The sequence below is a fragment of the Mangifera indica genome, chromosome 5 (assembly GCF_011075055.1).
Source record: "Mangifera indica cultivar Alphonso chromosome 5, CATAS_Mindica_2.1, whole genome shotgun sequence".
Lineage (NCBI taxonomy): Eukaryota > Viridiplantae > Streptophyta > Magnoliopsida > Sapindales > Anacardiaceae > Mangifera > Mangifera indica.
The window spans coordinates 8551818-8573601 of NC_058141.1; the positions used below are offsets into that span (position 1 = coordinate 8551818).

The 21784-nt window shown below is 29.3% G+C and overlaps 1 long non-coding RNA gene and 1 other non-coding gene across 2 annotated transcripts; one reads left to right on the forward strand and one right to left on the reverse strand.

The window, feature by feature from the left end:
- The first annotated feature begins 2302 nt into the window (after positions 1-2302).
- On the forward strand, positions 2303-7490 carry LOC123217579. The gene is made up of 2 exons (XR_006502500.1): positions 2303-2498; positions 7116-7490. It is a non-coding gene; the product is annotated as an uncharacterized LOC123217579 (long non-coding RNA).
- On the reverse strand, positions 4727-4833 carry LOC123217805. Its single transcript, XR_006502543.1, has one exon. It is a non-coding gene; the product is annotated as a small nucleolar RNA R71 (small nucleolar RNA).
- Positions 7491-21784: the final 14294 nt, after the last annotated feature.

The window sequence follows — 21784 nt, forward strand, 5'->3', positions numbered from 1 at the left end:
ATGAGTTTTTATAGACTAAAATTTCATATCTCAAAGTTAAGTTTGACTTAGCTTTCCAAAATGAATTAAACTATTATTTTTAAAGTTTTAGGGGGAAACTATATTTTTTTAAAGTTAAGGAGAAAAATTGTAATTAATTTTGTTGACCAATTTGGCAGACCTTACTTACCAAATTTTGGTTGCCGAATAAACCAAAAGCCACTTTTTGGCTTCCAAAAATCCAATCTGTCAGAATTGGATTCGATCAATTAACTTAGACAATTGAATTATCAACGACTAATGCCACGTAAACACCACAAAAGTGTAATGTAACATCTAATTGACCAAAATAAATTGGGTCAAATGAATTCTACTTTTTTGAAATTTTATAATAATTAGATTTGTGCATAACGGATATTTTTTTTTGCTTTTCTCCTTAGAAAAGATGGGGGACCAAGGCTTTTGATTCGTGATGGGAAAGCAAAGCTAAGGCATAGAGAGAAAAGATGTCCAAGCAAGATTTAAGGTAAAGGAGAGGTTAAGTCGAAAACATAATTAAAGAGCAGAAAGACCTAAGACAAGAGAGAGATTTGGTGGAAAAAGTGAATGAAAAGAAGAAAGAACCATGGTAAAAGGGTGGTAGGATGAAAGATATTAACAATATTAAAGACTCACAAGAGGAAGGTTGGATGATGTGGATGGCATAGTATACTTGGCGTGATGTGGTGTTGTGATGTGGCAAGGTGATATGGCATAATGTTGTAGAGTCATACGTGCTTGTGGAATTCCTAAACAGTGTGGGATAAAATGTTGTAGAGTCATACGTGCTTGTGGAATTCCTAAACAGTATGGGACAATTTGAGTTAGAGTTTTAATTCAAGTAATTTATTATTTTTTAAAGTCTTTTATTTAAAGTCAATTTCTTCTTGCTATGGAGTTTTAATTAATAAGTCTTTTAAGAGTCCTAATGTGTTTAGGAGTGTTATATGTTTAGGAAGTTACGTTTGAAGGGTTTTTCATGCATACAAATCATATAAACACAACATAAATTAAATTTTTTTAATTGAAAAACCATTTTTCCCTAGGATCAAGGGCATATTATACATGTAATTTTTGTGTTAGGAAGCTTATACTTACGTTTGGAGGTTCATTCCCTTTGAATTCATCCCAAATCTAACTCGAACAAATTTATGCTTCACATATTAGATCAACAAGGCCTTACTTGTATTAAGTATGTGAAGAATTTTTATGAGAAAATTTGAGAAAATAATTCTTCTGTCATGCAAATTTTGGCTAGAATAAAGAATTGTGGATAGAGCTTATGAAATGCCTCAATTTGTATCATAACCTAGCTAATTGCATCTATATATACTCCATGTTTTGATCATGTGTATTTGCACTTGTGGCCTAATCCTTCAATTTATATTAATTGTACACATTAATGTCTTTAATATTTATTTCTAAATATATATTATGTTATATTTTCAGGGATCTAATTCACCATCATATAAGGATAAACTGAGGTGGTTCACTCTTTGTGCATTAAACATGATATTTTAAGTCATAGCAAAAAACCCCTATGTATGCATAACACCTCTCTCTAGATGTATATCTCTACATAGGATATGATTCAAGGAAATGTGTATGACTTGACTCCTTAATTTAAAATATAGGAATTAATTGCATAATAATAAATACTTATGCTTGCAAAAATGTGCAATCTTAATAAATACTTTAAATGCTTAGTCTCAAACATAAATACATAATTAAACCAAAATCTAAAAAATAATGATTTTGCCCTTAGCTTTTATATAGTTGTTTGTTTGACTAATAGTTCTCCCACATGCCTTGTTACTCACTTATACTTGCAAAACAATAGAAAAGGAACACATGAATGAAAACACTCAATAACTGGGTAACCTTTTAGTCTTCTGAATAGTACATAAAGTTGATAAATCTGACATTCCACTTATGAATTTTGGTGTGTGATATTAGTTCGTTTTAGATAAATTTTGGTTTATTTTGATTAATTTTCTTAATTTTAGTTCTCTTTTAAGGTTTAATCTTATTTGGTACTTTGAATAATATTTTTAGGTGATTTAACAAGGTTCTAGTTTATTTGGAACAAGAATTAAATTATTAGAATAAGAAATGGATGTGAATTATTAAATAATTGCAGAAATCAATTATAGGCATAGTCACTTTCAATTATGCCCATAATTATTGGGCAAAAATAAAATAAATATAGAATTAAAAAGAGTTGAGTTGATAGTGCTATAAAAAGAAACAAAACATCTTTTTATCGGAGAAAGGAGGAAAAAAACATCTTTTTATTGGAGAAAGGAGAATTACTGGAGCCTAGGGAGAAAATTTCAAGGAAAAACCCATAAAATCCGAGAAGGAGATTCAAGATCCAAGATTAAAAAACAAATTAGAGGGAAGTCAACCCATCAAGCTTGAAGACCCAAGAGTTTTCTTTATCCTCTTCTTCTTGATAATTATTTTCTTCACCGATTTGAGTATTATGAACTTCTCTTTCGTTGACTTTTGTGGATTTATTGTGATGATTATGAGTAGCTAAATTTTCTATCTAGAATTTATAATAAATCTATGAATTTTTGTGATTATTGATGAATTTTGATTTAATTTAATGTTGATGAAGCTTGATTTAGTGATTGTGAATTTATTTCTTGTTTGGTGTTTTGGGCCCAACATCTAGGCTGTTTGTAGGTTGATTTTATGCCATTGAAAAATAGGTAATCAATTGGTTTATGTAATTACTAAACCTGGAATTTTGATTTAGAAATAGATTAAGATTCCTAGAGGATTATATGAGCATCATGGAGAAATTTAATTGGTTTTGATTAATACTTAACCACCAAAATAGGTAATTTCTTAATCTTTACATATTTAATTAACTTTGAAAAAAGAATAAATAATTTAGGATGATCACCTTTCAAATTCTTATTAATTTATTGTTTTAGATCTGATACACTAACAATTGCAAGTGATTCATAGTGAAATCTTAAATCTTAGATAAGTTTGTTCGATAACTAGTATCTTAATTTTCTATTTTTTCAATTTCCTTGCTTAATTTTAATTATTTTGCTGCATTTATTTCAATTTTTTGGATTAAATATTTGGTCTCTCTAGTTAATTCAAATTACAAAACAAACTAATACTTAATAATCAAGGCCAAAGTACTATTTCCCACCCAAACTATGTTGAATTCTTAAAGTTCCCCCTGTGAACTTTAAAAATACCATTTACCCACCCATGACTGGTTAAATTTAACGGAACTTTAACCTCTGAAAATTTAATCTCATTTTCCCCTCTAAAAGTTTAAAAACTAACATTTTATTCCCTAAGCCAAGTTTGAAAAGATTGCATTTCCCCCCTAAGGTTTAGATTCAAAACCCGTTCAGTTTCTCCGACGCCATCATCGGTCGTCTCTCCCTCCCGACGATTTCTCTTTCACCGATGGCCTGCCCCAACTCCACTACAACCCATCTGGCATCGAGAGATATCTTCAGAGAAAAGAAATCGTCTTCCGAGATGACAAAAATGAGATCGATTGATCTCGTCTCCATCGTCTAGGAAGACGATCGTCTTCCCAGATGAGACGAGACGAGACAAGATCTTCATGATCTGGGAAGACGATTTCTCTTTCCAGACGACATCTCTCAGCGTCGGATAGGTTAAGGAGGAGTTGGGGCAGGCCATCAGTGGAAGAGAAACCATCGAGAGGGAGAGCGGCCAGCAATGGTATCGGAGAAAGTGAACGGGTTTTGAAACTAAACCTTAGAGGGGGAAATGTGATCTTTTAAAACTTGGCTTATGGGAGAAAAGTTAGTTTTTAAAATTTAGGGGGGCAAATGAAATTATATTTAAGTTTATTTTTAATATTAAATATAAAATAACGATTTTACCCTTAAAATTAACAGATTTGAACGGTCATGGCTGTGTAAATGGGATTTTCAAAGTTAACAGGGGGAAACTTTGAGAATTCAGCATAGTTTGGGTGGGAAATAGTCCTTTGGCCAATAATCAATCCCTATAGAATCGATATCTTTTTATATTACTTTATTAACTCGTATACTTGTAAGCCATAGGCAACAAGGTTTTCGCATCGTTGCTGGTGACTGGTGTTCATTTATATTAGTCAAATTTGTAATTCGGCTATACTAGAGTTTATTTATTTTAATTTTCTGTTTTATTTGATTTCTTTGTGTTTTTGTTCATTTTATAAGGGTTGTTTGGTTAATGTTTAAACTTGAAGATAATGAATTATTAGAATTTGATCTAGAGATAGAAAGAACATTTAGAAGACCTAGAAGGGAGAGAAAGGAAGAAAAAAAATTAAAAATGGCAAATAACAATCAAAGAGCTCTTTGGGAATACGAAATACCAACTACTCATGATGGTCTTTCAAGTTTTATGAGGCTGCCACTAGATGCAAATAATTTTGAGATCAAGCCTTCTATTGTATAGATTATATAATAGAATTAGTTTGAGGGGTTGCCTAATGAGGATCCGCATGTGCATTTATCATAGTTTTGCCAAATTTGTGATACCTTCAAGATGAATGGGATTCTCGATAATGCAATAAAGCTAAGATTATTTTCATTATTACTACGGGGATAGAGCCACAACTTGGTTAGATTCTAAACCAACGGGTAGTTTTCCCACTTGAGGGACACTTTCGCAAATATTCCTTACTCAATACCTTCCTCTTGGCAAAATAGTAAAATTGAGAAATGAGATAAATACTTTCTATCAGAGAGATGTTGAGACATTATATGAAGTTTGGGAGTAGTTCAAAGAATTACAGAGATAATGTTCTTACCATGGGTTGCCTGATTAGTTGCTTCTACAAACTTTCTACAATGGGCTTCAAAATTCTTTAAGGATTATTATGGATGCAGCTTCTAATGGTTCATTATTGAAAAAGACATCAGATGAAGCTAAACAATTGATTGAAGAAATGGCTTCTAATAGCTTTTGATGGTTTAATGAGAGAATTAATCACAGGAGAGCTTTAGAAGTACATGAGGTGGATGAAATTTCAATGGTAAATGCTAAATTGGATGTGTTGGCTAAGATACTAGAAAGCTGGGATGTGAAGGTTGTACTTACGCTTACTTGTAATATGTGTAGAGGAGGCCACAATAGATATGAGTGCCAAATGGGTGGTAAATTTTCATAAGAATCTTCAAGTGAACAAGTAAGTTATGCGAACTACAACCAAAGGGGTCAGAATAATCCTTTTTCAAACACTTATAACCAGGTCAACGAAATCACCCAAATTTCACACGGTCAAAATAAGGAAACACCTCCAATCCAAATCCTAATTTTAATTCCAATTTTAGGCAGCCACCTTTAACATTCCAGCCTCAAAACTTTAACCCATAACCTACAAATTACCCTCAACCTCATTAAGAACAAAAATCTAACTTAGAGATAATGATGGAAAATTTTATCCTAGCTTAGAAAAAAAAGGGTGATGCTCAAAATGAAGCCATTCGAAAACTCATCACTAAAGTTGATCAATTGGCTATCCATAATAGGATACTTGAGGTATGATTGGGTCAACAAACAAGTGCTTCAAATTCAAGAGAAATGGGAAAGTTGTCTAGACAACCTCAAAACCCAAGGGACCATTGTAATGTAATTGTGACTAAGAGTGACAAGCAATTAGATGATCCTTTGGGCCAAATTGAAAAAAATTAGATTGGGGGAAACTTTGATAAGGTTGAAAATGTGGGAAAAGAAAAGAAAAATGAGAGTTTAGTTAATAGAGAAGAGGCGAAGAAAAAGGGTGAAGAAAGTTTTCAAGTGTCATCCAAGAGCTATACCAATCCTTTGTCTTTCCTTCAAAGATTTCAAAAGGCAAAGTTGGACAAACAATTTGAAAAGTTTTTGGATGTCTACAAGTAGATTCACTTGGATGTTCCTTTTATGGAGATGATTACTCAAATGTCAGTGTATGCCAAATTTCTCAAAGAAATCCTTTCAAATAAAAAGAAATTGGAAGAATTTGAAATGGTAACTTTGTCAGACGGGTATAGTGTTATATTGCAAAATAAGCTTAAAGATCCAAGAAGTTTTTCTATTCCCTACACTATTAGTCAAAAATCATTTAGTAAAACTTTATGTGATCTGGGTGCTAGTATAAGTTTAATGTATTTGTCTATTTGTAAGTGACTTGAGCTTGGAGAGTTGAAACCTATGATAGTCACTTTGCAATTAGTTGATCAATCGATAAATTATCTTACGAGGATTATGAGAACGTTCCAACAAAAGTTGTGAAATTGTATGTCCTTGTGGATTTTGTTGTATTAGAGATGGAAGAAGATATTCAAGTTCCTTTCATTCTGCAAGACCATTCCTAGTGATGACTGGTGCAATCATTGATGTTAAAAATAGAAAACAAACTTTTTAAATTGAGGATGAAAAACTAGAATTCGATGTTTTCCAAATGTCTAAGTAGCTTAACGTTGTGAATTCTTGTCACAAGGTTAACATCACGAACAAATGCACAAGGGAAGTATCTAACAAGAAATATCCAAAGGACCCATTTGAAGCATGGACATACATGATGCTACGATAAAAGATGATGAACACCTTTTTCAATTGGATGACTTAGACAAATTTAAATTGAAGGCCTATAAAAATGCCAAAGTCTACAATGAAGGAACTAGAAGATGCCACAACAAGCATGTCTTAAAAAAAGAATTTTGTGAAGGTGACATGGTATTGCTCTCTAATTTGAGGCTAAAGTTTTTTCTAGACAAGTTCAAGTCTAAATGGTCGGACCTTTTCAAGGTTTTATAAGTGTTTCCTCATGGGACAGTTGAAGTATGAACTGCAAATACATGTGCATTCAAAGTAAATGGGCGAAGATTGAAACCTTATCTTAGCAGTGAACTAGTTGACACCAGTGTCTCTTACCCACTATATGATTGTCCACCTTGACTTTTATAAATAAGAGGTCAAGTTAAAGACCTTAAATTAGTGCTTTGGGAGGCATCCCAAATATTTTCTTTATTTCTCTTGTTATCTTTTTAAGTTTGTTTATAATAAAATTTTCTCAGACATGAAACTTTTTTTTGTGCTTTTTGTTGATTTTATGTTAGGAAGAGAGACTTTGACACTTGAGCTATATCTATTGGAGGGAACAAGCAACTTTGGATCTACAAAAGGGTGTGAAAATGTGATGGTGTAGCCATTGGGATGTGAAGCAAATGGAGTTTCAAGTTTGGATACGAGGAGTATTTTCAAGCTAAAGGGGGTATCTTTGAATCTTCTTTAAATTGATGTTTTCATTGGTTGTGACTTATGTGATTTAATGTGTTTTTACGGTATATTATATTAAATTGCATTGATTGATTTCTCTGTGGTGTTGAAATTTCCAAGAGAGAGTGTGGAATTTTGATTGCTTTGAGCTTATGGGAGCAGAAATGTGGATGTTTAGCTTCAGGAATGAAATGGAGTTGTCTATTTAATTTTAATTTTTTCTTTATTTTTTTATATATATTTTTTGTGTGAAACCTAACCCCTCCTCTATTTTCTTTGGCATTGTGCACTTCCCCTCTATTCTTTTTATCTCCCGCCGAGCGCCACTTCACTCTCATTTCTCCAAGACGCGTCATCCCTTAATTCCTCACAGTAGCGCTACAATCCATTTTACAACCATGTCTTCTTCCATTATCAACATAAGGCAAACGCTTCTGCCGTCTTTTCCTCCAAACAACAACGCCTGACCCACCACCTCTCCACCAAACAGTGTGATGTGTCATCTTTATTTCCCTCCAATGTGTTGAGTTTCTTCTCCTTCGTCCACACACCACACGTCCTCTGTTCTTCTAAACAACAACAGCCTGCCACGTCCCCATTTCTTCGACAAACCAGTGCCACATTTCACACAAACCAGCACCATATTTCTCCAACAAAATCACACAGCAACCCACTTCTCTTATCCAACGCACAACTCTCTCCTTCTCTAAAATTGCACCAGTTTAATTGTTTCAAGATGGGTTAGAATCAAACACATTTTTCTTATTTTTAATTAACTTGTACAACCTTTAACACTGATAAATGGCTTAATTGGATTGGGTTGTAATTTGAATTGAATGGATTGATGAATTACTGGATGGTTATTTTGATTGGAGTGTAGCATTTTATCACTGTTGCTTTCATCCTTAAAATCTATTCGAGTGGATGTTCTTTATTACTGGTGCTTGCAGAAATTTTACTCCTTAGATATTCTGAATTTCTATGAATATTTTCTCTATTGGAAATGAATTTTTTGTGAAATTTTCATATTGCTCCAGCTTTATTGTTGAGCTTCTTATTGTGTTGTACATGATGAACTTGCTTTTTTCACACTTTGCCCATTTTTTTTTTTATGCCTTAAGACATGGCTTGGACAATTTTAGTAAATTTAATTCGATTTTTATTATCATCAAAACACCTATGAATTCAACTATTTTTTTTTTTATTAAACTTCTTATATCTTCCTGATCGAATTCGATCTCTTTGCAAATCACACCCTAACATAAATTTTTGCTTCAATTCACTACCCAACACAATTTCTAAACATTTTAACCAAAAATCCTCCTCAAAAACACCAACTTCCAATTTTTCTCAAATTCACCCAATTTTTGGTCCATTTTCATCCACTTGAGCATAGGTTATTAATTCCAACATCCATTTACCATTCTACGAGCATCAATATGTTAAGCCTCACAGTACTCACAGTAAAATTCCTAAAATTTTGACTTTGATTTTTGTAACACTGCCTAAAACAACCTTTTTTAGACCTCATTTTGTCAATTCGAAGCACACTATTGGATTACCCTCAACATTTTTAGCTTCGGTGTCTATTCAGTTTTTGAATTTGTGATCTATCCAATGAAATCAAATTTTTTTTCCCTTGTGCACACATCCAGAGCATCTTTACATTCCATCACATCCCGTTGCGTACATTTTAGTATTTATTATCTCTCTTTTGTCTTTTCCATATTGAACTTTGATTTTATGTTTTGATTAGTCTTGGTTGATAGTTATAAGAGTATTTTGTGCATATTTTGAAATTTTTAGACATGGTTAACGTTCTCTATACTGATTGAATTGGGTTTAGGTAGGGATTAGATATATTAGTAATATGAGTAACATAGTTACGCAATGCTCTTTCCCTATACACATATATTAAATTGCAATAACATTATCTGTACTTTACTATAAGCGTGTGTAGAAAAAATATGATAAATGTCCCATCGTAACAACTCTTATATGAAAGTATATATGTAAAAACTATAATGAGAAAACATGGTTTTATGGGTGTCTCGAAAATTTAATATATATTTCTTTGTTAATCTTCTAATAAAAAATTATCATCGACATGGAATATATATTTTCTAAATCAAAAGTTATTTGTCAGCCTATCATTTATAGTTATTTTGTCAAACTTTAGTTATAATATTCAATAACATAAAAGTGGATATAAATTACTGAGTAATAAAACAAATCACTTAGTGTCTTCGTTTTGCTTATTAAATACACATAATTACATTGTCAATTCCCCAAATTTTCATTTCTTATATGAGATCTAACTTTTGGTCTTGCATACTTTTTGTTGGTATAATTTCATGAAGAGTTAGCAATGTTTGACACAATCTTGTAACCCAACATGACAAAAAAAAAAACTGTGTTAGGAATTGTACGTAGAGTTAGAAATTTGACATGACCTCCTAACTCGATACAATACAACATAAAAAAATTGTGTTAGGATTGAGTTTTTTTTTATATAAAATATAGTTGTGCTCTTGTTCAGGTCAACCTAAACTAAATCGAATTGTGGTTGGATTGAAAAAAAGTTATCCTAAAATGACTCCAATGATTTTTTTCTTATATTAACGCGGTAATATAACAAGTCACTTGTAACTTTCACTTATTTCAATCAATTAATTATTCATCCACAATGACTTTTTATCATGTTAATAGTTTAAACAATAAAATTATATACACAACTTTATATACAAATATTGACATGTTACCATATAATTGGATATTACTTTATTACTAATTTAAAATTATCTCATTATATGTTTTTATATTGTATCTTTATTTGTAATATGAGTTAATTTGAAACAACTATCATAATTAAGGATGAAGAAACAAAAATTAAGTTATAACCAAATAAATCTCAATAGAAATAAGAGTAGGAGCATTGTGCTCATTGAATATCTTTCTTTATGGCGCCCATATTTGTAATATCTTTTATGAGCTTATTCAATTTCATGTCATTGTCATTTGCATCAACAAAAATATGTTATTGATTTTATATGGGTAGATAAATTTGAATTTTATCATTTCTTATGGAAGATATTCATACTGTTATAATTATTTTTTATAAAATTATTTAATTACATGATAATATATTATTATTTGTATGTAAAATTACATACATAATATTATCTAAATAAATCTAAAACTCTCCTTTACCAAAACGACACCGCATGGTGTATACATGCATATAAGTTGATATTTTACTTGGCTCTAAAAAATACGACGGATGCAAAATCTGAGTGCTTGATGGGACAAAATAGAGAGGTGAAAACTGCGCCTCTGCAGTGCCATAGCTAGTGGATGAATATGGAAGTTGGATTAGCCATTGTGATTGTCCGATTTAGTGAATCCTTTCAAATTCAATTAATGTAAACAGTCAAAGACAAGTAATTGTCTATCACGTGGCCAACGCTACTTAGGCTTAAAATGTTGTGCCCTTGGAAACCATTTGTGGACCACTATACTATTATATTCTCTTTGTGTATATGCTTTCAACACCTATTATTCAATCAAATACCAACAAGTCGTATGTGGACTCGTTAGTAACACCCACATCTTTTGAGGAGATCGATTCACATTCATAGGCTTCATTATTTTTTACTCCACCCCTTGGTTTGCAACTAGTCATCTAGCTCAAATGGATTAAGGATGTCTTGGTTATTTAACTTCATATAATAATTCTTTGTCAATATTCTAATAAAAAATTATCATCGATATGAAATATATATTTTCTAAATCAAAAGTTATTTGCCAACCTATCATCTACAGTTATTTTGTCAAACTCTAGTTATAATATTCAACAATAATATAAAAGTGGATACATATTATTGAGTAATAGATTGAACCACTTAACGTCTTTCTTTTGTTTATTACATACACATAATTACATTGTCAATTTCTCGAATTTTCATTTCTTATATGAGATCACATTGAAGAGAATATGAATCCAAAGAGATATGTAAACTTAAAACTTCTTAACATGTATCAATTTCAACCATAAATCGGAAATTAAATAATAAACATTAGCACGATAAACATCACTCAAATGCATGCAAAAAGGTGTCGTTATTAAATAACTGAAATATCAATATCCATACATAATAACATAAACACCATGGTCAAGTCTAAAATACATAAAATCCATAAAAACCCTAAATGTGTAAAAACTATAATACAAATAACATGTTTGAAATCTAAAATTGAAAAATGCTAACTTACTAAAATAATAGTAGAGCCCCTTATGCATATCTTTTAAAGGCTGACCCACTAGTCCCCCAACTTTATCTCCCACATGTTTTACAATTTTGTATTGTTTTACACCCTTTTCTAGAAATATGTCATTTAAAACAATACAAAATTGTAAAACATGTTAAGTGTGAAAACACTTCGTAACTAAGTGATTTATAAGGGCAGCACAATTAATATTTAACATTTTAGGCATTCCACCATTGAACACCCTTTACTAAAAACATGTCATTAATAGGAATATGGGTCTAAAGAGATGTATTGACTTAAAACTTTACTTATATAAACTACACCGTTAATCAACGAACAATATATTAAACTTAAAAGCATACAAAAAAGTGTATCTTAAAAAATTGAGTAATTTCATTAAATCGTCAAACATAATAGCCCAACTCAAATTGAATTAACTCAATATCCATACAATGCCCAATGTGCATAAATAAACATCACCAAACCATCACAAAGTTTGATACAAAACAAAGATAAACTAAATTATGTAACTAAAGTCCATCCTCATGAAAGGACTTTTCAAGCTAACCTACTAGCTTTTCCCATGCCCAATTACTAATCTCACTTACCTACAAAACCACATAGAGCAATGTGTGTTATAACTTTAGTAAATAGATGATCTATCACAGCACCTCAATAGCAATATAGGTACTAGTGTTTTGAAGTAAAGCTTTACTCTCACAAATATCTGCGGTCTACTCTCTCTTTTTTTTTTTTTTTTTTTTTTTTGCATCCTAAATACCCATCCAACTATACTATAACTTTACATATGCCCTATAGCCATAGGCACTATTGTAATATATCAGTATTTTTTATACATAAAATATAATGAGACATTCACGGATATATAAAGAAACGGATAAGAATAAATAAATATAGATATAAAAGAGTTATTAAGAGGTGTGCAATTAGAGGAATTCTTATCATTGAAATTAAAATTAAAATTTGAAAAGGGATTTAATAATTGGATTGATTTGGAGATAAAGAGGTATTAAATGATTATAATTAAAGGAGCCTTTATCATTTTGAATAAATCCATATAAGCTGTAAAACTGTTATTCTAAAAGTTTAGACCTAATAAGAAAAATAATAATATTAGTTTTCTTTTTTACACTTTCGCAATTGAAGAAAGGGAGGTGTAGGGTTATTTCAATTCAATCAAAGGTAACCTTTCCCTTTCATTACGTTAAAATTTAGGATTATGATTTCTTTTATTAGATTATTATTGATTTAGGTTTTGAATTTTGTTAGCATAGTATTGGTGATAGAATTGTCTAAAATTCTGGAAAGTTTGATATTTTGTCTTTATTAAATGTTTTGATTAAGAAATTTATTTCATTTGCGATGGAAAACTTTTCTAGAAATTCTATAACATGTATTTTCAGTTATGTCAAATTTTCATAATTTTTTGATAATTATAGAAATTATTAAAAATCTTAGACTAATGACTATTCAATAAAAAAAATTGCGTTTTGGGCAATTTGGTGGTCTAAATTTTTTGAACGTTTTGATCAAGTATTTTAACTCAACTATATCTTAAAATTTTCTTGAAGCTTTTATTATATGTCTATTCATTTATATCAGAATTTCATAAATTTTCATTACTTATAAAAATTGTTTAAAAAAAAGTAATAGGGGTTGTTCAATGAAGATTTAATTTTTGACAGTGTTGATACTCTTTCTTTATTGAGTGTTTTAAAAATAAAATTGAACTTTGTTTCATTTAAAATTTTTATGAAAATTTTATTATGTGTCTACTTTAATTTGTCCAAATTTTGTGAATTTATGATAAGTGATTAATTTATTAAAAATCTTGCAACATAATTGTCTAGTGAAGAGTCTATATATGCATAATTGATTTTGATGGAGTTTATTAGGATTTAACACTAAAATTATGATTTGTAAGGTTATGGTTACAAAACTCCATCATAATCATAGTGTTAAATACTAAAAATCTTCATCAAAATCAACTATGCATATATAGACTCTTTACTGGATAGTTATAGTTACAAGATTTTTAATAAATTAATCACTCATCATAAATTCACAAAATTTGGAAAATTAAATTAGAAACATAATAAAATTTTCATAAAAATTTCAAATGAAACAAAGTTTAGTTTTATTTTCAAAATAATCAATAAAGATAGGGTATCAACACTGTCATAAAAACCAAATCTTCACTATACAATCGTTATTACTTTATTTTTAACAATTTTTATAGGTATTGAAAATTTATGAATTTTTAATATAAATTAATAGACATATAATAAAAAGTTTCAGAAAAATTTTAAGATACAATTGAGTTAAAATACTTTATCAAAATGTTCAAGAAATTCAGACCATCAAATTGCCTGAAAAGCAAATTTTTTAATTGAAAAGTCATTGTTCTAAAATTTTTAATAATTTCTATAATTATCAAAAAATTATGCCAATTTGACATAATTGAAAATACATTTTATAAGATTTTTAGAAAGGTTTTCAATTGCAAATAAAATAAATTTCTTCATCAAAACATTTAATAAAGATAGAATAAGAAACTATTCAGTATTTTCAGTTTCTAATATGCAAACACAACTCTACCACCAATGCTATGCTAACAAAATTCAAAACCTAAATCAATAATAATCTAATAAAAGAAATCATAATCCTAAATTTTAATGTAATGAAAGGGAAAGGTTATACTTACTTAAGTTTCCGGCCTCTAATTAAATCGAAATAACCCTACACCTCTCTTTCTTCAAATGGCAAAATGTAGAAAAGAAAACTAATATTATTATTTTTCTTATAAAGACTAAACTCTTGAAATAACAATTATACAGGTTATATGGATTTATTCCTATGGATAAGGGCTCTTTTAATTATAATCATTTAATACATTCTTATCTCTAAATTAATTCAGTCATATCCCTTTTTTCCATCATTAAAAGTTCATCTTTTTAAATTTTAATTTTAATTTCAATTTCAAAGATAATATTTTTTTATATCTATATTTATTTATTTATTCTTATCATTTTCTTTAAATATCCATCAATGTCTCCTCATATTTTATTTATAAAAAAAGTCTCTTTTTTTTTTATAAAAAGGGTATATTACATTTTCTTAAGATTAATGAATATAAAAGTGTTTTATTTTCCTTATGATTAATGAATAGGAAAAGTTATTCTTGTTTTTCCTTATGACTAATTGTTTTGAAAGTAAAGAAGTTTTTATGATACAAAGTTTATAAAAATTTATACATTATGTCTATTTTTACTTACCGAGTTGTTAGCTCACTTTTTGTCTCCATCATTCTGCAGAATAAATTTTCTAGAATAACTGGTATGAGTGAAATAAAATGAAGTCAAGGCAAGCTGAGTAATTGAAGGGTCTTGATGTCTAGATTTTATAGTTTATGAATTATGTAATTATAGATTATTATTTACAAGACGTTGATTATGTTTAATTACTTTTGGAACTATTATTGAATGGAATAAGAATATGTTGATGTTGAATTACGTTTTATTTAGAAAAATGTCATAGAAATAAGTAGCTTTTCAATTCGAATGAGTTTAGAATTTGGGGTGTTATAGTTGTGGTATTAAAATATAAAGAGGTAATATGTCTACAAACCTTTCATTATAAGTATTCACATTCGTATAAGTTTGCAGACCCTTTACCGTATTCATATTAGTATTAGTTTGTAGACTTTTTATCATATTCATATTCATATTCATATAGGTCTACAAACTTTTCATCATTCATATTCATAATTGATCTGCTAACCTTTCATCATGCAAAATGTCCTTAGATGTTTTATGATCCACTCATATTTATCAATTCATAAGTCTATCAATTTCTCATCTTATTATGGACAATCGACAAAAACAATGTTATAAAACCCTTCTTTCTCACAAATCTTTATTTTTGAAAACTATTCGAAAATCTTTATTCAAGAAATTCATTCAAATACCTTCGTTTTAACAACCATATAATCAAGCATAAGTTTTTTTCTATATAAAAAATCAAAAAACACTTTTCACAAATATTTTAGATAAAAAAATTAGATACTTCTATCATATAGTCATAAAATAAAATCATAACATATTTTATCAATCTTAATAAAAAGAATTTTATAATATGAATCATCATATAAACATTTTCAATATAAAAGAAAAATCATTACGTATTGTGTAAGCTTTTACTTAATTCAAAAATTTTTAATTACAGCTTTAATCACCCAACGAGATGAAATGTCTTCACGTTGTCATCACAATCATCAATCAAACTTAATACTATCAAATCTTAATCTTAGAAGTATCTTTTATTAGTTTATAAACCTTACAAATCATAATTCTAATATTAAATTATTGGATTTGGATCACCCATAATAGGTTGACTTGATCCATTAGTGTTAAAATATATTATTAGTTAACCCTTGTAGAGAAAATGGCTTTATTACTCTTGATAGTTATAGAGGTTAATTGTAGTTGGAATTTTAAAGTTTGAATTTCCAACTGCCTCTCATATTAATAAATAAGTTACGTAATTTCTATAGAGGTTTTGAGAACTCTCAAAATTGTGCTCTCTCTTCTGCTACTCTTTCTCTGAAAAAAATTATCATAGAATACAAAAAGACAATCAATCAAATTGTGTTGTGGATTGATAATTGAAACGCGTGGATCATCAATCATCATCAGAGTACAAGAATATCGAATCTAGGTATATTTTTTATGATCCTAAAATCATTTAATTTCTGCTAACATAAATCATAATAAACTCCATAAAACCAACTGTGCATATACAAACTTTTAACTAGATAGTTATGGTTACAAGATTTTTAATAAATTAATCACTTATCATAAATTCACAAAATTTAGATAAATTAAAGTAGATATATAAGAAAATATTTATAAAACTTTTAAAATTAAATAAAGTTAAATTTCATTTTCAAAACGTTCAATAAAGAGAGGGCATCAACACTATTAAGAAAATCAAATACTTACTGGACAAGCCCTATTACTTGATTTTAATAATTTCTGTAGGTATAAAAAATTTATGAAATTTTGACATAAATGAATAGACATATAATGAAATTTTCAAAAAAAATTTAAGATAAAATTGAGTTAAAATACTTGGTCAAAACAATCAAGAAATTCAAACTATCAAATTGCCAAAATGCAAAATTTTTTATTGAACAAACATTGCTCTAAGATTTTTAATAAATTCTATAATTATCAAAAAAATATATATGAAAATTTGACATAATTGAAAATACATGTTATAGAATTTCCAAAAAATGTTTTCAGTTGCAAATGAAATAAATTTCCTTATCAAAACATTTAACAAAGATAGAATAGCAAACTGTCCATGATTTTTAGTTTTCAATATGCACAGACACAATTGTATCACCAATACTATGCTAACAAAATTCAAAACCTAAATCAATAATAATCTAATAAAAGAAATCATAATCCTAAAATTTAACATAATGAAAGGGAAAGGTTATACTTACTTAAATTTTCAGCCTCTGATTGAATCGAAATAGCCCTACACCTCCCCTTCTTCAACTGCCAAAATGTAGAAAAGAAAACTAATATTATTATTTTTCTTATAATGTCTAAACCTTTGGAATAACAACTTTACAACTTATATAGATCTATTCAAAAGGATAAAGACTCATTTAATTATAATTATTTAATACCTCTTTATTTTTAAATCAATCCAATTATATCCCTTGTTTCCATCCTTAAAAATCCATCCAATCTTAAAATCCCTTTTCAAATTTTAATGTTAATTTCAAAGATAAAAATTCCTCTAATAGCACACCTATTAATAACTCTTTACATCTATATTTATTTATTCTTATTCTTCTCCTTAAATATCCATCAATGTTTTATCATATTTTATTTATCAAAAATATCTCCCTTTTTTTAAAAAAAAAAAAAGGGTATGTTACATTTATCATCTCATATGACTAGTCATAAACTCATTGTATCAATAGGATACTTATACCTTATTTTAGGCATCTTGTATGTCTTGTGAAAGCATATCTGATGACATCTAATATGTCAACTATTATTGGTGCACATAGCATAATGTTTGTCTGACTTAAGGTGGGTAATTGTCGACACCCAGATCACGCAAGAAATTTGATCATAGTGTTAGTGTATGCCTTAGAAACTATTCGTGTTATTGCTTTTAGGGCCTTTCATCTTGTATATAATCTTTTAAATAATTTATTAATAAAGAAGTAGTTTTTTTGTTCTTATGCATAAATTGTTTTCTTTATTTTGCGATAATATAAAGTATGTGTATGAACTATTCAGATAAGTCATTTAATATAAACTAAATCATCATATTGTTCCCTATAAATGTGATATAACTTGGACAATTATATCACATAGTAGGTATACTGAATATCTTCATTGAATGTCATGAGTTGATATTAGTGCGAGTGATGATAAAGCTCATGTCATTAGGGTATTAGTCTATATTAACAGTTAGAGAACCATTTTTTGAATATGACTAATAACTATAAGTCACATGATCATAAAATCGTAGTCAATGACTTATTATAAGATCGTACTAATATACGAAGTAATTCTTTGACTTGAGACATCATGGTCAGATCCGATACGGATACGTGTGATTCATGTGATGTATATATACTGTAACATCCAAATTCAGGTGTGTCAGTAAACTCCACTTCCAAAATTACCCCTAGAGTTGATTTTATAACTTGTTGTGTAAAGAAATTGCAAAAGAATTATAGAAAACTGCTAAATGAGCAATATTTTTCAAAGGGGGTAAAATGGTCATTTTATAAAGATTCAAGGGACAAAGTGAGAATTAAAATTGAAGGGCACACTTGAAATTATATGGTGGTGCTAAGGGTTTTTGGTAATTGGCTAAGGATAAAATAGTAATTTATGGAAAAGATTAAGGGCAAAATGGTCCAATAGGCTTATAAATTTATTTCTATTCATTTTCTCTTCCATTTTGCCGAGAACCTCCATTGTTGAGCTAAAAACTTTCCTTAACCAAAATTTGTCCAAAAACCTAGCTAAACCACCTAATTTCCAGAGGCCCCAGTTATAAAAAATGTAGATCTGTCAATTCTGGTCAGTTCTAAAGTAAGAAATTTAATTTTTAAGATATGTGAAATTTGGGAGTTTGATGAATGATTATATTTTTGGTTGATTAAGGTTGCCAAGAAGAAGAAAAGAAAGTGAATAAGCTTAAATCACCTATTTGGCAAAGAAAAGGTAAGAATTTCATACTTTACATACTTGAAGTAAATTTGAGTTAGGTTATTTAAATAACATTTACTTATATCAGTATGTAAGGTATTAGAATTAAGATGATTTATGCTTAAAAGGATAAAGAAATTCATTAGGATTCATGATGTAATTTTTGGACATAAGGGTAAAAAGGTAAATTTTTGCCATGAGGGCAAAAATGTCATTTTATGCGATATAGGTTAATGTTGTTTAATTATGTGCATGTTATGTGAAATAACCCTTATATTAAGCCTATATTGTATAATTGAAATTAATTTGAGACATGATATATATTTATATATAAACGCATGAGAAAATAACATGATGTTTGAGAAGGAATGAAAAGAATAAGGGAAAATAACAAATGCGCATATTTCATATTATGGTTATATATGCATACATGAGGAATCATAACATATGCATGATTTAGAAAAAATAAAGAAAGAGGAAAAATATTTTCTAAGTCATGCATGTTTTTATAATGACTCATATGATACAGGAAAGCAGAAAACGTACTAAAAATCCTTACACGTCAGCTGTACTGTGTGGACAACAAATAAAATAATCGGTTGTACTGTGTGGACAACCAACTGTACTGTGTAGACAGCAAAGAAAATAATCGGTTGTACTGTGTGGACAACCAGCTGTACTGTGTGGACAGCAAAGAAAAAAATATTAGTTGTACTGTGTGGACAGCAAAAGAAAAATATCAGCTGTACTGTGTGGACAGCAAAGAAAAAAAATATGCATGTAAGAGAGAATTATATTTTGTATGGTGACTGCAAGTACTATCATATGTAGTCTAAATCGATCAATGAGAATGAGAGAGAAACAAATTAGTAAATATTTTATGAAAGTCATTTGCATTAGAATTATGCATACAAGCCTGTGTGGCTGATAAAGAGTTGAGAAAGATGTACGATCAGAAAATAAAAATGTCATGGCACTCATACATGCATAAATCATAATGAGTGAATCATATTTGTATAGTAAGGAAATGAATAAATGTGTGAAAGAAAAGAATTATGATATGTGTTAAATGCGTGTTCTGTGTCAATTATTTTGTTGTAAATAGTTCAGACACGCTGAGTATGGAAAAGATTAATACTGGTATGAAATACTTTAAGTGTTTAGTATGATTTTCTTACTGAGCCACAGTCGCTCACTCCGTTTAATTTAATATTTTACACGTAAAGAAATGCAGCAAAGGTTCCCGGGGAGTACTAATGAGACATGAGGCTAAGGGAGGAAGGCACCATATTTTTATTAATATATATATGTTTTGATGTATATGTGAATATATGTCTATATATATATATATATATATATATACTTGATGTAGATATTGGTGGATATGTATATATATATACAGCTAGTTATGAAAATTGATTATAAAGTTTTTGTGGGTGAAAATTTTTATGATGGTTATTATTATGTACTTATTTTACTAATTGTGATTAAGTTGATAAAAATCCAGTTGATTGGTAGGACTGGTTTGTGTGAATTATAAATTGGGAGTGTTACAGGGCATAATGAAAAAGAGAAAAATATTCCCCGGACCCTCTAAAATAGGGGAACTCATATCGTTTTTCTGTAACACACCCAATGGTTAGGAGAGGTTACATATACAAAGTTAACCACATCTCGTAAGACAAACCATATTGATCATACGTTATTTGTATGCGGAGAAGAGCGATGGTCAAGATGAGATCCATTGATTCAAAAAGTATTGGCTTTTGAATATCTATTTATTTGATTCGAATCTGAGTTCTAAAGTGAACATCAATAAATATTGGAAATCAAATCTCTGGCCAAAGTATAATGTAATTCATATGAAAAATATTTGTTATGACATGTTATGAATGTTTAAATCGATTATTTGTAAATAATTGAAATTAAGACTTTGACAATCCATAGGTCCAAAATTTATCTAGATTGAACAATGGAAGGATATTACCTATATGAAATATACGATCGAAGATATTAGGTTTGATGGAGTATTTCTTCATCATGGTTTAGGGGTTATAACACATTATTAGATGTTTACCATAGTCGTTGTATTTTCTGTAGGGCTAGATTCGAGTCGAGCCGAGCTCAAGCTCGGCTCAGTTCATATATGGGTGGCTCGAGCTCGATCGAGCTCGGCTAAGGCCGGCTCATTTCGGGCTCAAATTCGATTTGACTCGGCTCGGCTCGTTTTTCGTTATCAAAAAGACATCGTTTTTAATATATATTGGTCAAAACGACATCGTTTTGTATCAAAATTTTTAATTAGAAAATCTGACGAATAATTTGAGCTCAATCGAGCTCAGCTAATGCCAGCTCATTTCGGGCTCGACCGAGCCAAGCTCGAGCTTGCTCAGCTTGAGTCCAACCCTAGTTTTCTGTGTATTTGCGGATCATGATTAATTATCCAAAGACTTATGGCTATGCCACGGTAAACCTAATGAGTCACACTAATAAACCAAACTTTTTAAAGGGAGAATTAATTATCCAAAGATGGCTAACACCTTTTGAGGGATAATAAAAATCATATAAAATATTATAAGAGTGTAAAAAATAACATTTTAAAAGTTCAGATGTTAGTAAGATGAAATTAAGATGTTTAAGGTATATATTTGATATACATGCATGGTAAAGCTTCAAATTATGAATTTGTTATGCCAAATGAGAATTTTGAAATTGCAAAATGGGTCACCATTATATAAAGTGCATTTCAGTTCATTTTGAACTAACATAAGCATTTTTGCACATTATTTTCTCTCACAAAACAAGCTAAAAGTTCTCTCCTTTATCTAAGATTTGACTTAGAAGGTACACTCCTTTGGAGGTTTTTCAAGTAAGGAGTTTAATTAATCATCTTATATCCCTATAAGAGGCAAAAAAATAGGTAAAAGTTTCAGCCCTATCTTATATGTCTTAATCATGTTTTGATTCATGTT